The sequence below is a fragment of the Acomys russatus genome, chromosome 21 (assembly GCF_903995435.1).
Source record: "Acomys russatus chromosome 21, mAcoRus1.1, whole genome shotgun sequence".
Taxonomy (NCBI): domain Eukaryota; kingdom Metazoa; phylum Chordata; class Mammalia; order Rodentia; family Muridae; genus Acomys; species Acomys russatus.
This window is the reverse complement of record NC_067157.1, coordinates 29,427,659-29,445,183: the sequence shown is the minus strand read 5'-3', so window position 1 is coordinate 29,445,183 and position 17,525 is coordinate 29,427,659.

Below are 17,525 nucleotides of genomic sequence, written 5' to 3'. Positions count from 1 at the left end.
CAGGAAGTAGAACTGATGACGTCACAAAACCAAACACCCTGCTGCCCCCAACGGGATTGGATATAGTTTTTTAAATGAGTTTTTTTCTTATTTTAGGCAAAAATGCATAAAGAAAGTGATAAATATATAAAATAAATAAATTAAAAATATTGTTGCCAGCCATGATGCGACACACCTTTAGGCGCAGCACTCAAGAAGCAAGGAGCAGAGGCAGGAGGATCTCTGTGAATTCAAATCTAACCTGGTCTACATATTGAGCTCCAGGCCAGTAAATGCTGCATAATGAGGCTGTGTCTCAAAAAAACAATATTGTAATGATAAATATAAATTGGAAACTGCCAACGCAAACTCACGGTTTTTATGACACATATATGTATTTTTCCAATTCTGTGCTTCAAAACATGTTAAGATAGAATGTCATCACACTGGCATTTAACTCTTAGAATTTAGATTTTCGTCTTTGTGCTATTTCTTGTGAAAAGCACCTAGATCTTGTAAACCAAAAGGAAACTTCCAGAGATTGATGGGGTTGTAGAGAAAGACATCAGGAGCCAGCTTGAAGAGTCTCCCATTGGACAAACACTCACATTTTGTGGCTATAGTTTATTGAAACCCGTTGGATGTATTTTTATGGGTTTGTGCATGTGTGTGTGTATGTATGCCTGTGCATGTGTACATGCAAGTGGGGGTCAGAGGTCATTCCTCAGGAGCCATCTGACTCTTATTGAGGCAAGGTTTATCACTGTCTTGCGGCTCATAGATCATGGATTAGACTGGGCTGTCTGGGATAATAAATATATTAGGTTAGGGTCAGGGTTAGGCTTAGGCTTAGGGTTACATAGGGAATAGAACTCAGTAACTTGTGTTTGTGTGGCAAGGCAAGCGTTTTACCAACTGGGCTATTTCCATAGCTTCTGAAATTCATAGACTGTGAGCTAAAAAACCTGTAAGTCCATAGTGATAACAAGAAGGAGTCGGGTGGGGAAAGACCTCACTGTCCACTGGGTTATGATGACTTTCTTCATGGGTGATCATTCTCGTTGCAAGGCCTTCAAAACATAGCCAGCTGGGACGTGGAGGCTCAGGGAACAGCAACCCGATGCAATGCGTAGTCCCCAAATAAGAACATGTCTGAACAAGCCATGAACACATGATTTGGACAACACTGAGGACAGTTTAAATGGATTGGTCATTATATATAATCCTTTTATTAAATATAATCCCTTTAAAATTAGAGAAAGATATTGCTTTACCTACACACAGGGGAAAAAGCTTTCATTAAAAAAAAAATAACCAAAATATTAATGGTGAAATGTAAGAATGGCTAAAGGTTCCTTTAAAACAATGTGTTATACATATACATTTTAGAAATCTTGTAGGCAATTAGAAAAAAACTTTTTTTTTTTTTTTTGTCAGTGACTTGTTTTTTTTATAATAGAACATTGTATTCTTCGCATTACATTGGAAAGCTTTCACACTGGTGAGACAGCGAGACAGAAACTGGTCAGGCAGGGCAGGGATCCCAGAGCAACAGTTCCAATTGAGAACGTCCTTGCTCGAGGCCAGCAATGTCATGGCAGAGTTGTGGCTCCAGTTTCTCTGTGGTGTTTTAAATGACACCTCTGCCTGGAGGCCGTGGGTGACTACATGACTGAAACTGAGCAAGGCGCCAGGACACCTTGTGGTTGGGCCAACTGGACCAACCAGCTCATCTCCTTTCCTGGGTCTCTTCTCAGGTTCAACAAGTCCTCCAAGAAGCCCCCAAACCAGCCGCTCAATGGTACCCTACTTCCCCACCGGCTATGCAGGAGCTTTACTCGCTGTCACGCTTGCTCCTCCCTCTGTGGTCCACGGATTTCATTTCTCAAATTAAGAGATTAAAAACACACAAGCTTGGGCTGGCTTTTGACATTGTCAAGTGTTCTGGGGACCCTAGTCCCACAAGAAAGCATACCAAGTGCCTAAAAACACTCTGTCATTCTCAAAGGCAAGCCAATATTCGCACATTCATATCTGTGGGGACTTTTCAGCGCTCACCCTAACCTGTGCTATAATACCTAGCAATGAGGAAACGCCATGCCACTAACCGCAAAGTGATGTATTTGATTAACTAAGTGCTGTTACAGTGTTATTATGCCTGCCCAGTGAAAAATCACTCCACGCACTTAGAGATTTAATAAAGGAAGAGAGTCTTCAACAACAGCGCACGGCTGGTCCAGACTACAGCACAGATGATAACCCACCGGAACAGAAATCCGTCAGTTTACGGGGTTTCACAGTGCCAAGTTACACTTTGAGCAATTAAACATGTTTTACAGAGACAGTAATTGCACAGCTTGCTTGTTTGGACAAATGGGGAGATTTATGATGTAAAAAATTATCTCAGGGACAGGCCACGGCTGCTTTTCCCGGGGCAGCTGTTCGTCATCGAGGTCACTCTGCCCGCCTGCCCGACAGAACTATGCTTTCCCTGATAAAAGGGTGTAATCAGTGGCTGTCAGCCAAGATTGAGTTCTCCAAACTGCCCGGACAGAGGCAAATGCTCCATTAACTAAAATTTACTTTTGTATAACTTAGTGTTTTCTAAATGAGCTTACAGGCAAACCCTTCATGACATCACTTCATTGCGTCCATTTTCCCCTTCAGTGCCACACACTGGGAGGTACAGAATAGCGCAAATTCATCTTCTTACAGTTCTGCAGGCTAGAGTCAGGAGGCGGTGCTGGCAAAGAGGCTTTCTTCTGTAGGTTAGACTGTTCAGTGCATCTCTCCAGCTTCTGGGGGTGTGCTGGTGACTTTGGGCTTACACCAACCTGGCCTTCATCCTCACAGATGCCCCTGTATCAGTCAGGGGTCCCTAGAGAAATGAGTGTGTGTGTGTGTGTGTGTGTGTGTGTGTGTGTGTGTGTGTGTGTGTGTGTGAATAGAGTGTGGCTTCCAGGCTGTGGTCCAGCTAGCCCAACAATGGATGCCTCCCAATGGGAATTACAAGAATCTAGTAGCTGGTCAGTCCACAAGCTGGATGTCTCAGCCACTCTATGGCTATATATGTCGGAATTCCTAAGAAGCTCCCTCTAATAGTAGAGAAGAAATAAACATGGCGTCAGGCAGGCAAAGAGCAAAACCTTCCATGCCCCTTACATAGGCAGCCAGCAGGAGTGGCCCAGATTTAAGGTTGATATGATCCAATCAAGAAAACTCCCTCATAAATCTGCCCAGATGCTTGGCCTTTAGTTATTTCCAGATGTGGTCAAGTTGACAACCAAGAACAGCCGTCACATTCCTGGGGGCAGGTGTAGGGTTGGGGCCGGGGTCTCATATGCAGACTGACCTTGAACTCTTGATTTTTTTTTTTTTTTTACCTCCACCAATAAACTGCTATTACAGGCATGCCCGGCCATACAAAGCTCAGATTACCCCCTTCTGTATTAGATCGAAGTCTATCCAAATGGCCTCATTTTTAACTGAACTACACCCATAAAGACCCTGCTCCCAAGTAAAGCCATATTCTGCCAAGCTGCGGTGGCCTGCAATTCTAGGACACTAAGACAGGATAATGAAGAATTTGAGGCCACTCAGGTTAGTTACATAGTAAGACTTTGTCTGAAAACAAAACAGAATGGGGAATCCCACTTTTGCGCTTCTGGGAGCAGGGCCAGCTCCCCAAGGTGTTCAACTCATGGTAGCTAGCATGGGAGAGAAAAGCCTGAAGTTGTGACACTCGGAGGTTCTCAAACTTCACAGTCACTAGTAGAGGAAGGTGTTTCATGCAAGTGGGGTTGGGGCTGGGGTGGAGGGGGTGGGCTCACCCTGTCTTTGATTACAGCAATGGCTGGGTTACCCTCATCACATTTCCTGAAATTGGAACACTGGCTGGAAGCTATGCTTCATAGAAGGTGCTAACAACACAATGTAGCTGGTGCTAGCCTCACCCAGTGACTGTCCACAGGAGAGGCAAGTGCCAATCATTTCTTGCATCTCACTGGAGTGACATTTTCTTTCTCTGTTAAAATTCCAAGAATCCACAGGAACATTGTACTACGAAAGAGCCTCCTTATGGAGATGGTTTCAAATGTGGCAAACCAGCTGCTAGGCAAAATGTCCTTATTTTTGCCACAGACAGAATTCTGCCTGAAAACAGGCAAGCTTTGGTGCAGGAGGTTGACCACCAAACTCTGCCTAGACAGAGTAAGCAAGTCCTCAATAGCTCCTGCCTCACAAATATGTCTGTCAGATATATTGGGCCAGAAGGCTAAAGATGATGCTCCAGCGTTATACAGAGTTTGAGTGACTGATCAGGCAGCAAATTGTCTCTGGCATTTTTTTTTTTTTTTTTTTTTTTTTTTTTTTTTTTTTTTTTTGGAAGCTGCTAACCTGCACTTCTGGCTTACTCAGTTAACTAAGTTTTATTCCTTCTCAAGTCTCTGATGGGGTTGAAGACCAGATAGTTTAGTCTTACAATTAAGCTTAGTTGTTTTGGGGTTAAGATGTTTTTAGGTCTAGATAGATGTTTTAAGTTGATAAAGATGAGATATGATATATACTGATTTTCAGCCAGAATTTTAGACTCACCAAGATAGGAATGATGTTTTCTTCAAGGCTGCCAAACACAAATAGCCAAAACACTATGAATGTAGCATTTATGTAATTCCTGATTGTTTCATGGTTCTTCTTGCTGTATGTAGTTTATTTTATTTATGTGTAATAATATAAATGTATATGTAAAATGTAATTTAAAAATTGCAAAAAAAAAAATCTTTCCCCTTTTCTTTTGAGAGTGAGGTAGATGTTGCGAACTATCTAGATGTACCCCTTGGGACCAGGCTCACGACTCTGCGTTTTGATTGGCTGAGGTCTTTTGTACTGGTCTCTCCCTCTTGCTAAGAGAAGTGTCCTTGATGAGGGTGAGGTGGGACATAGGGGTGCGGTTGTAGGGAAGAAAGGGACGGAGGAACTGATGTAATTATATTATAATATAAAAAAAAAATTTTTTAAATGTTTTGATTTTGAAAAGTGGCTTTTGCTCTCACCTCAGGACAGGAGACTTGATAAACTTCAGTCTTTCTTACTTTTGCATTTTTGTTATGACAATGTTGAAAATAAAAAGGAAGATAAAGCAATATTATCTAATAGTTATACTTCTCTGGTAACTGGATATGGAAACACAATATATAAAATTTCAAACTTAGTTATTAAAACATATTGCACCAGAGGGCGCTAGATTAACATATAATAAGACAACCACCCCCACCCCCCCCCAAAAAAAAAAAACCAATGAGCAAATTAACATTAGTCTAAAAACATTTTAGTCATTGTTTGCTTCACAACTGAGGACTGGAAATATTTACTCTCTGTGGGAATCTTCTACACATTTCTCATATAACTCAGCATCTTCACATCTGAGAGCCCCAGTGTTTCTGAATAAATCTCCAACACATGCAGGATTTGGAAGTACACGAGCAAAGAGGCTTCCTTCGCGGGGTGTGAAGATTACTGAACACTTCTCTCCAGCTTCTGGGGGTTTGCTGACGATTTGGGGGCTATTTAATTTATAGAAGCATCAGTCACACCAATCCAGCCTTCATCACAGATGCCCCACAAATCAGTCAGAGTTCTCTAGAGCAGCTGGTGTGTGTGTGTTATAGTTTATTGAAACATATTGTATGGGTTCATGCATATTTGCATGTATGTGTGTATGAATGTATACAAATGGAAGCCAGAGGTTCTCTCTCTCTCTCTCTCTCTCTCTCTCTCTCTCTCTCTCTCTCTCTCTCTCTCTCTCTCTCTCTCTTACACACACACACACACACACACACACACACACACAAATACAAATGCCTGACAAATACACGCCTATTTCTTCAGGTGAAACATCAATGATCTCTCACATTATTAAGCCTTTCATTACCCACTTAATATGCGCTATTAAGCAATTCGAGGCAGTTAAGAACATAAATTAAGTAAACTTTGCCATTAGTGTAGCATGTCCTTTAAAAGGTTACTAATTTCCAGAGTGGCTCAGTCTAAGTCTGCAGTCTGCACAGGAGTTACATATAGCACACACCACGTCTTGGAAGGCTCACTTTTAACACTTCATCCTGCAGAGATATTTATAGGTGCTTTGAGGCAAAAGAAATCAGCAAGAACTTTAGGAATAGGAAAAAAATGTATGGAAACATCCACAGCATTACTTCAATCTTGCCTAGTCTAAGCACACAATACATAAAGATTTGCATTTATGTAAAGAAGAAATTCATAAAGCCAGGAGTGGTGGCACATGCCTTTAATCCCAGCACTAGGGAGTCAGATGCAGGAAGATCACTGAGAGTTCAAGGCCAGGTCTACAAAGTGACCCCAGGACAGCCAAGGCTACACAGAGAAACCCTGTCTTGAAAAACCAAAAACCAAAACCAAAACAAAACAAACAAACAAAAAAAAAAAAAAAAAAAAAAAAAAGAAAGAAAGAAAGGAAAGAAAAAATTCATAAACTGTAGATAAAGCCAGAGAGGAAAAATGATCACAATGATAAATCCTATTACCAAGTAGTCAAGTCTTTTGTTAGGTAATGAATGGATAACTTTGCAAAGATAACCAGAATTTATTTTTATTTATTTTTTGTTTTTTAAATTGTGCCTGTGTATGTGTGTGCATGTGCATGTGTGTGTGTGTGTGTGTGTGTGTGTGTGTGTGTGTGTGTATTTGTGACATGCTGCAGCATGCATGTAGATGTCAGATAGTAGGCTGTGGGAATCAGTTCTCTCCTTCCACCATGTGGTCCCTGAGGATTGGACTCAGGTCATCAGGCTTAGCAGCAAATGCCTCTAACCAATGAGCAGCAGCCCAGGAACCAGGGTTGTTGCTAACTATTCTCCATCACTGCACTGTGTGGATACTGGACTAGGTGGACTTGGGTAAATCCCAAACCTTGAAGCCCAGTTTTCTCACCTCTAAAGTAGGATCGATATTCATGTTTGGTATATTGTAATTATCATTTTCAATCAGACAGTGTTTGCACTTTACAACACACTACACCACACTACAAACACACACACAGCACCATACACACACCCAACACAATAAACACACACACACCACCACAGCATACCCACAACATACAAACACATCACATCACATACACACAAGATCAAGTAATATAAAGTATTAAATAGTCTCTGTTTTCTATGTTTTAGTTCTCTCCATCTTTTATTTTCTCCTTTTTTTTTTTTAAAGTATCAGCTTTCAGCAACATTTGATACTTGGTTGCTTTCACTGTGGCCACTCCTCTTGGTGCCTCCCTTGATCACCACACTCCTTAAGCTTATTTTACCAACCCTTGTGGGCTGATCCATGACGACAGCATGTAGAACAGCTGAACATGGTGTCTGATGCACAGTAGATGTACTGACTGTTTGTAGGGGTGTCTTTCAGGGGGCACTGGCTGTTTGTAGTGGTGTCTTTCAGGGGGCACTGACTGTTTGTAGTGGTGTCTTTCAGGGGGCACTGACTGTTTGTAGGGGCGTCTTTCAGGGGGCACTGAGGTGTCTTTCAGGGGGCACTGACTGTTTGTAGTGGTGTCTTTCAGGGGGCACTGACTGTTTGTAGGGGTGTCTTTCAGGGGCACTGACTGTAGGGGTGTCTTTCAGGGGGCACTGACTGTTTGTAGGGGTGTCTCTCAGGGGGCACTGACTGTTTGTAAGGGTGTCTTTCAGGGGGCACTGACTGTTTGTAGGGGTGTCTTTCAGGGGCACTGACTGTAGGGGTGTCTTTCAGGGGCACTGACCATGTGTGGGCATGCTCTTTACCTGTACCTGTATCTCTGCTGAGGTTGTGATACTGTTTTGTCATCTGTTGCATGCCTAGTGATCTTGGAGGTCAGACAAGGGTATTCCCTGGAACTGGAGCTGCAGACACTTGTGAGCCTCCATGAGGGTGCTGGGAATTGAACTGAGGTCTTCTGGGAAGAGTAGCCAGTGCTTATTGACTGCTCATCTCCCCAGTCCCCTGAAGTCATTTTTAATAGGCCACCAGAGAATCTCTACCTTTGTTTCCTGTTTGGCATATTTTTAGGTGATCATTAGAGGTCCCATATACTTAGCTACCAATACTGGTCAGGAAGGTGAGCTGTGCAGAGAACTAGTAGAATGACCCCGCATTTAAGGTCTTTTTGAAACTAGCTTCTATGACTGGTCTTGAAACTATGAACTTGACTATTGCAGAACTATTTTCTGTCCATTTTGAAACTATGTGTTTTGAACACTTTTGCAAATGACCAAATTCAATAGTAGACTATTATTTCTTTGAACTGGATTCCATACTGCATTTCTTGTCGATTAAAAGCAGAATTTTAAGCAGCAAGGGGGACCATTTCACAATCATTTTTTTCAACTATCTCCTTTCCCAAAACTTTTTGGCTCCATAAGTAGAGATGGTAAACCAGTGTCTAGTACCTTGGCCTTAAAAATCTTCAGGAAACTCCTCATCATCTCTGAGGTGTCAGAAGCAGGAGCATCATCAAATGATGTCCTTTCACTGGATTGGCTAACAAGTTTCCAGCTCCTACTTACCCTCTCTCTGGCCACCATAATATTCTCTTCTGGGGTCCAATCCAGACCTTGCACACACCAGGCAAACATGCAATTGCTAATTTTCACCCCTAGCCAGCCTATGAGCCTTTACAAAGCTTGTAGAAAGCATCCCTGATGAGAAAGATTGCTGACACAACCAGGAGGAACATTACAGTCAGTAGGGCCTCCTTTTTCTGCGTTAACTAATTTCCCCTATCTTTGCTGTCCAGATCTGACTTTCTGCTGTGTAATTTCCATCATAATATAACAGATTGAAGGTAATGCTGGGTTTGCAGAGCACAGAGAGCTTGAGAATTACTGCAGTAGCAAAAATCTCTGCTTCAGATACTATTTTTCTTACCTTTTCACTTTTTTCTTTTAAACAAAACAAATATTACTGAACCTTTATGGCACCCCAAGCACTGTGAGAGGTTCTTACATGTGTTGCATATTTAACCTGCACTTGGAACCCGCAATGACTCCAAAATCACAACACACACACAAAAAAAACCAGTTCTGATACCATCAGAGACAGTAATTATTAGCCCAATCATTTCAATCTCTTAGGACGATGACTAGACGTTCCACTGTGCACAAATTCTTGATTTAAAGCTATTCCCAATCCATATCTGGGTTATAGCAGGATATAGCATGGATAATTTGTATACTTGTGCCGTGGTCAGGTTCCTAGATAAAGTAAAAGCACACATTAATGCTTTGAGCACAGTGAACTGAGGAGACATTTTACAAAGGTGGAGACTGGGAGTTGAGAATCAATACAAAATAGGACAGCAGACAAAAGCTGGTAATGGTGTGTGGGATGAGAGAGCTGTCACCTGCTCAGAGCAAGCAGTGAGGTCATGCTTAGTGGAGAGTCATCAGGCAGCTGCTTGGAGATGGTTGTGGGATAGGAGGTGATATCTGTGGTGGAAAGATGAAGGCGACCAGCTGTGGAAGGCTAGATGATGATGGGCTGCTTGCTATATTTACAATCAGCCATGACACACACCTCGGGGCATGTCTTCGATGGTCTTTGTGGCAACATTTTATGGCGGAAGGAAGGCCCATCCTGAGTGTGGGTGGTACCCTACACTGAATAGAAAGGGATGAGGAGAAAGTGAGCTGAGTATTCCTTCCCGTCTGCTTCCTGGTTGTGTTTGCAATGTGACTAGCCACCTTACATCCCTGATGCCTCACCACAATGGACGACATCTCCTCAAACTGTGGGTCACACAGAATCTTCCTTACTGTGGTTTTGTCAGATGTTTTTGTACTGCATCGAGAAAAGTACCGAAGACCTCTGGGGAAATGAATATCCAAACTCCACACTATCTAGGGGAGTGGCTTGTCCGTGTTCCACTCTTTTGCCCTTTGAAGACATGCTACTGATCTTCACTTGCTCCTCCTACTTCCATCATAGGAGGATGGCATAAGAAGACTCACACCGGATGAGCATGGGCTTGTGAGCCTCCTAAAAAACAGACAATAACCTTCTGTTCCTCATAAATGACCAAGCCTGTGGAGTTTTGTTACAGTACCACAGAAGGGATTGAGATATGAATTTTTTTTAGTTCTATAGATATTTATGGTTATTTACATAGTAACATCAAGAAAGTCTACAAGTAATTTAGGATATCTTAAGTAAACAACAGTTCATCAAGTATACTAATAATCCTATATAAAATTCAAGTATATTTTTATATTCCAGCAACAGAGAGCAGAAAGGTGCACATGTTCATATCTGTGTTATTAAAATATAGCTTGCCTTAGCTAATCCTGAAGTTCATGATAATTTCAGCAAGAATGCCAGTTGTGTTTGGCAGAAACTGAAAGCCTACCTTAAAAATATACATTAGAGACACAGTCAAGGAACACAAAGTAAGGAGGAGTTGGGGGGGGGGGATCACGGTCAGAAAAAAAAAATATCAGATAAAAAAATACAATCTAACAACAAAACAAAAGATAATGGAGTCTTAATACATCTATGCAAAAATGTCATTAAAAAAACCCTGCAAAATATTGGATTAGATGAAGACATACACAACCTGATATCAAGACTTATTATAGAACTATAGCAATTAAGCAAAAGGGCTAGGAAATAAAATAGGAGAAGGGAGGGAGTTGAGATGCAGATCTCCACATATCTTACTGATTACATCATAGGTCACCATCTATAGTGTAATAAGTGGGATGGAAGCAGGTATAGGACAAATAATCTATGGAAAATGTGAAACCAGATCATTACCTGATATCCCATACAGCTATCACCCAAAAAGTCTGGGGAGGTGCTCACTGCTTGTGGTGAAGCCATATGCAGGCTTCAGAACACTGCTTGTGCTGCCGTTCTCTCCAACAACAAATGCCTTGTGCTTTACAGAGCTCATCTGACCACCCACTGCACACTTAGATGAGCAGTTACCTGATTACATTTTTAGGCTGTATCTTAGCTAAATATAGTTGCTGTGATGAGACACCACGACGGAGGCAACTTAGCAAAGGATGCATCGAACTGGGGGCTCACTGTTCCTGTTAATGAGTCCATTAACTATTAGTCCATGCTCCTGATGGGAGCATGGCGGAAGACAGATGAGTGTCAGGAGCGATAGGACCTTGCCTGACCTGCCCCAGTGGCTGAGAGGCCCTGCTGGCTGAAAGCCACAGCTGTCTGCATACTTGAGATAATTATTCTGCCTGGCAACCACAGAAGATTCAACCTGACCTTGAGAAAGAGAACATTCGGTGTATCGCGACTTCTGAATAATCGCCCCCCTCCCCATTTGCTGCCCTTGGGGCCTGGCCCAGAAGATTTTGTAACTTTCCACTGCATTCCTTCCTACCCCCGCCCTCCCCGAAGCTCACTTTAAATTTGATTACCCCCTTACAATAAACGGCTCTTGACAAGCAATGTTTCCTTGGGCCCTGTCGTCTCTCTCGCCCATTCTTTATTCACAGGTCGCGACCCTCCTCGCTGCACCCCGAATAACTGGACCCGCGGGCCGGGAAAGATGAGCATGAGACTAGATCAGTAACCAAGACTGTACATTCTTCTCCGCAAACAGGAGGCAGATTAAGATCTAACTGGGAATGGGGTGGGCTTTGGAATTCTCAAAACCCAGCCCCAGTGACATTCCTTCTTCAGCAAGGCCACACCTCCTAATCCTTCTCAAACAGTTCCAGCAACTGGGGACTAAGCACTTAAATATATGAGCCTACAGGAGTCATTCTCACCTAAACCACCACACTCTGTAAGTCCTGTGAAACCAGAGTGGTCAGCTTCATTTTTGCTCGAGACTGAGTCCCTCCAAACCTTGTAGATTTCCTGGCTCCTTTATACACTCTGGTTGAATGAGTGAACAAATGACCAGTCAGCAAGGAACTTATTATTATTATTATTTTATTGTTGGATTAGGCTGCATAGCCAGTAAGTGAAAGGGCTGAAGTTAAAACCCACCTGAAGAAACATGACTGGACCGACAATGGAAAGTAAGGTCTCCTAAGTAGGGTCAGATGAGGTACTAGATTCAGTGGGTTTCCACAGGAGGTGATTTCTGACGTGGAGTCAGAAGAGAATTTTGGAGTGCCACGGCTATAGAAAGAAGCATTATGCCTGGCATCTGGTGAACAATCCTAGGGATATTGTTAAATGTTAGGTCATCAAAGAAAACTATGTGGCCTAGGGCTAGAGAGATAATAGGTCAGTTGATAAAGTGCTTGCCTTGAAAGGACAAGAACTCAAGTTAGATCTTGGGAACCTGTGTAGGAGAGAGGCAGCACTTAGGAGGTGGGAACACTTACCCTGGTGTTCACCACACAGCAGGCCAACCAAGTGGATGAGTTCTAGGTTTGATGAGAGATCCTGCTGCAAAAGCCAAGGTGGATAATGATTCTTAGGAAAAACACCCAAGGGTGATTTCTGACCTCCTCATTCAAGTGCACACGTATACACACACGCGCGTGCGCATACATAAACAAAAACGAGAACACCGCCCCCAAAAGTTATTTGACCAAAGTGTCATTGGGCCATACTTAAGAAATCTTGGTCTAGGCTGCATAGCTACATTGAAGTCATCACTAATTTTAACTGTCCATGGAAGACAAGATAGCTGTTGCACAGCCTGCTCCCTGGCCCCACCTCCAACCTCATCATAGATCTGAATTCTTGGCCCTCTCTCTAGACCAGCACTGGACTTCCCTATGGTCATCCAAGTCATTTTCCAGTGGTCACAGCTCTGGCAGACCAACATACACTTGGAATCCTAGAGCACTGTGCTTACTTGTACCCCCTTTTAAAGCTTTCACTCTCATTTTTCTTCTTTCTCTATCTGCAAGACTCTGAGTGAGGGCTTGTTTCTTTCTATTCACTGTCAAGTGTTAGATCTGAGGTTGTTCTTAACAGTAAGGAGTGTGTTGCAGTCGTGGAAAGCAGAGAATAGAGTGTTTTAATGAGCTTCTCACAGTAGGGCGTCTCTAAGGGAGTATTAATGGTGCCTTTAAGAGTTATATTCTTGATTCTTTCCATTGCCTTCATGTGCAGTGAGCATCCTGATTTAATCCCAAACTGAGAACTGCTCTTGCATCCACCACAGTGGCACTGACTGCTAAAGGGCTCATTAAGCAAAAACCCATTGCATCACTGCCACCTGGAGCCATTAGCACACACTGAGACTTGCAGATCAGGCATCCAGGGAACCCAAACTAAAGCATAGCAGTGGCTCGTGTTTCCCACGCAGAAGCTGGTGAAGACATTTTGCCTCTGTGTAATGACAGGAAGCCAACAGACAAGGAAATGATCCAAGACATCCAACAAAGAATTCAAAATGTCTTTGTTTAATAAACATTTGTCTAGAAATGGTGTGTGTCTTTAAACATCAAATAAAAATAGAGTTTTTAAACCAAAGAGATGAGTATCAGTAAAGTCCAGCATTTGCTGTGCTGTCTCTTCACGTAGGACCCTGGCAAGCTACTTGTTCTTTTTCAACTCTAGGTTCCTCTTTGTCAAGAGGAGTCAGGTGGTGACACATCTCTCAGTACATTATTACAAGGATTACTGAGAACAAGCAAGCAGATAATTATGCCTAACACTGTGCCAGTTCATCAGCAGTAACTGTCATTCATCACGTCTATTGCCTCTCACCTTCAACACACCTAGAAAAGTGCAAAAGATGATAATCAATACTAAATAGGAGACATAAATAATATATAGATATCTCTTGGTCTCTTAAGAGTTTCCCAGGGGCTGGAGGGATGGACCAAGGTTAAGCAGACACATTGCTTTTGCAAAGGACTCCAGTTCGTTTCCCAGCAGCCACACCAAATGACACACAAGCACTCCAGATTCCAGGTTTCCGACGCGCCCTCTATACTCACGTACACAAACCCAACACAGACCCACACCTATACAATTAAGGTTAAAAATAACACTCACAGTCTCATGGAGCACACCCTACTGCATAAAATAAAGGATGACGCTCCCTTATCAAATGCATTTTTAAAAAACAGTACAGAAAGACAAGCTGCCGAAGAGTTAATGCACTCTTCCCACCCAGTTTTACCACCGTGTCATTTGACATATCACAAACACTTCACTGTAAGCATAGAGTGATTGTGTAGTTTTAATGCTGATTTCTGTCTCAATGTTATGTAAACACTGCTCCCCAATTGTCTCCATGTTATGCCAATAAAGCAGCTTACAGTCAACTGCTAAGCAGGAGAGAAAATAGGGCTGGACTTCCTGACAGGCAGGAGGGGAGGAGTTAGAAGAGGAAGTAGAGGATTCAGTCTTGAGAGAGAGGTCCAAGAAAGATCAGAAGGAAGGAACTGGAGCCAAGGAAAGCTACAAAGTGCCAGTATCTCTGGAATGTTTGCGGGGAGTGAGGCAAAATAACATAGAGTGTTAAGAACAGACTTAAGCTGCTTATATTGTGTTGTGAAGCCTTGTATTGTAAACAAGCCTCAATCATTTGTGTGATAGGTGGGTTAGGAAATAAACTAAGAGAAACAAACATTGTTTTATAAAAAATGACTCAACAATACTTAACTGTGGTGACAGGCTGAGATTGTCTGCATGAGATCACACCACAAATGTAAACAGATGTTGGTAATTGGTTGTGTCCACATTACAGAGAATGACAGTAGTATCATGTGACCACGTGACCTCTGACTTTAAGTCTACAAATTCATATGTCATGCATAGGAGTATGGGCTTGTGTGTTGTTAGTATCTTAAAGGTTAGAAAGTCAGCTGTGCTTATCTCTGTGGTTTTTGGCACACAATTTTTTCATCTAACAGATAATGGATTATTGATTATTTGTGAGGAGACCAAGAAAAGTTTTAAATGTGAAATAATCTCCCTCCAAGACTCAGGAACATTGTGTAAGAGGGGAAAGAAAGAGTATAAGAGCCAGAACACGAGGAGGGATGCCATGAAAAGATGAACTGGCAAGTGTACATGTGGATTCACGGAAGCTATGGTTACCTGTGGGAGACCTGCACCCCATCATGGGACAGGAAGGAGTTTACAAGGCCACACCCCTCCCCGAATCACTACTGGCACTTAATGGATGCTGGCGGAGGGGGAGTCATTTTCTTCACTAGTGTAACCACTGGCCAGTTATCCATGCTGCAGCAAATAAACTCCGACTTACAATCATGCAAGTAACTGCAATTAAACTCCGTGGGATGCTAAAAAATTAATGAAGGGAGGAGGGGAACTTGTTGAGAAGAAAGGACTTAGCAGGAGATGGAGGGTGGCACAGGGAGTAGGGTAAGAGAAGTTAATGAGTAGTAAATATAGTCAAAGCACATTATATAGATGCTTGAGGTTGTTAAACAGTGAAATAATTATGTATGCCTTTTGTGGTTGTGTTACTTATTAAATAAGAACTTCCTGAAATTCGTGGGTTTTGGAGCAAAAAAAAAAAGCTAATGCCATGTATTATTTCTTTATTATAATAAAAGTAAAGACACAAGTGGATAGAACAAACTGGATGTGCTATTTATGACATACACCTAATGGTCTGAATATGACTAAGGACAGTGTGTTGTCATGGTGACAATATTCAAGAGTTATTATGCACAAAGTCAATGGCAGTGTATTACAGATTATTTGGAGAAATAGCCAGTCCCTTTCTTTTTATGCATGAGTCCTAAATAACAATTATCCCAGGATGATGATGCTGTGTTGAGCTGGCCTGGGATTTACATGCAGGTCTATATGTTGTGGTTCTATGTAGAACTAAGGAGGACTCAGTCACTCTCTCAATAAGTACTTGGAAATTAACCCACTTTGATGGTTACTAGACTGTATTCTGAAGGCAAGAGTCCCAGCCTCTTACTAATGTTGTGATTGGTTTAAATTTAGCTACAATACCTGCCCCGCCACCCCACCCCACCCCCCGCCAATAATCTTTAAAAGTCCAAGGGCTGCCAGGTGTTGGTGGCACATGCCTTTAACCTCAACACTCAGGAGGCAAAAGCAGGTGAATCTCTGTGAGCTTAAGACCAGCCTGATCTATAGAGCTAGTTCTAGGACAGCCAAGGCTACACAAAAAAACTCTGTCTCATAAAACAACAAAACGGACCAAGGACAGGCCACTGGACATTATACTCATGATGTGTCTGCTGAGTGCAAGAATCAAGAACAGAGCATTTAGCTCCTGCAGCAGGAGGATGGCTTTCTGTGTTGGCGAAAGCCACATCTCAGGGATACCAAACAGAACCCAGGGTCTCTTCTGGGCCACCGGTGAGGCCAGGCTTATTCTAGAACTGGCTAGAATCATTTTCAGAAGGACCTCCGTAGCACGAACTTCCTTCCCACAGTGTGAATTATCTACATTTCAAGAGCACCGGCAACTCCTTTTCCTTGGCCAGAACACCCCAGGCCTGACTCCGGTTCAGCATGCACCATGCGGAAGAGTACTTGTTGGGGCAGCTGGAACCTGGGGATGAGTGGGAGTGAACAAACAGCTATGCCGCTGCAGTGACCTGGAGGTTTGCCTTCAAGTTCATCACTTGTATTTTGTTTTATTCTATGAAGCGACATGGATCCTCAACTTTTTTCAACACTGAAAGAAATTGTTTACCAACCATACTTATGACTCTGTAAAAAAACAAACAAAGCCTCCAAGCAAAAACAAAAACAAGAAAACCAACTACAAAGCATTCTCACAAGGCATTCTCAACATTTCTTCTCTCTGGACACATATGAGCTAATGAAGATTGAATGAGATCATGAGGCGCTTTAGTGATCTCATACAGCCTTTTTTAAAAAGCAGGGATATCGGGAACTAGGCACAGAGGCTCATGACTGTAATCTCAGCACTCAGGGAGGCAGAGGGAGGTGGATTTCTGTGAGTTCAAGTCCATCAAGTCCAGGACAGCCAGGAATATACACAGAGAAACTCTGCCTTGAAAAAAGAAAAAAGCAGTGATACCTGGACTATCTGGTGATCTTATGGAATCTTGAAGCTTTAAATACCAGAGCTGTAGAAATGACTCAGCAGCACTTCCTGATCTTCTGGAGCATCCAAGTGCAGATCTCAGCATCCATAGGAGACCTCACAGCTGCTTGTAACTCAAGCTCCATTGGACCTGATACACACACACACACACACACACACACACACACACAAGGAAACACATGCACACACACTTGTACACATGCAGAGACACACACTCATATTCACACAGTCACACACACAAGGATACATATGCACACACATACTCACGCACACACACACACACACTTGGATACATATACACATTCACACACATGCATGCACACACATACTCACAAACACACATATACACACACACAAATGCACAGGCACATAAGTAAAAATAAAGGGGCCGGAGGGCTGGCTCATAGGCCAAGAGCACTTACTTCTTTTATAGAAGACTGAAGTTTAGTTCCAAGCCCCCATGTGGTGCTTCACAACAGTGGGCACCTACAGTTTCAGAGTT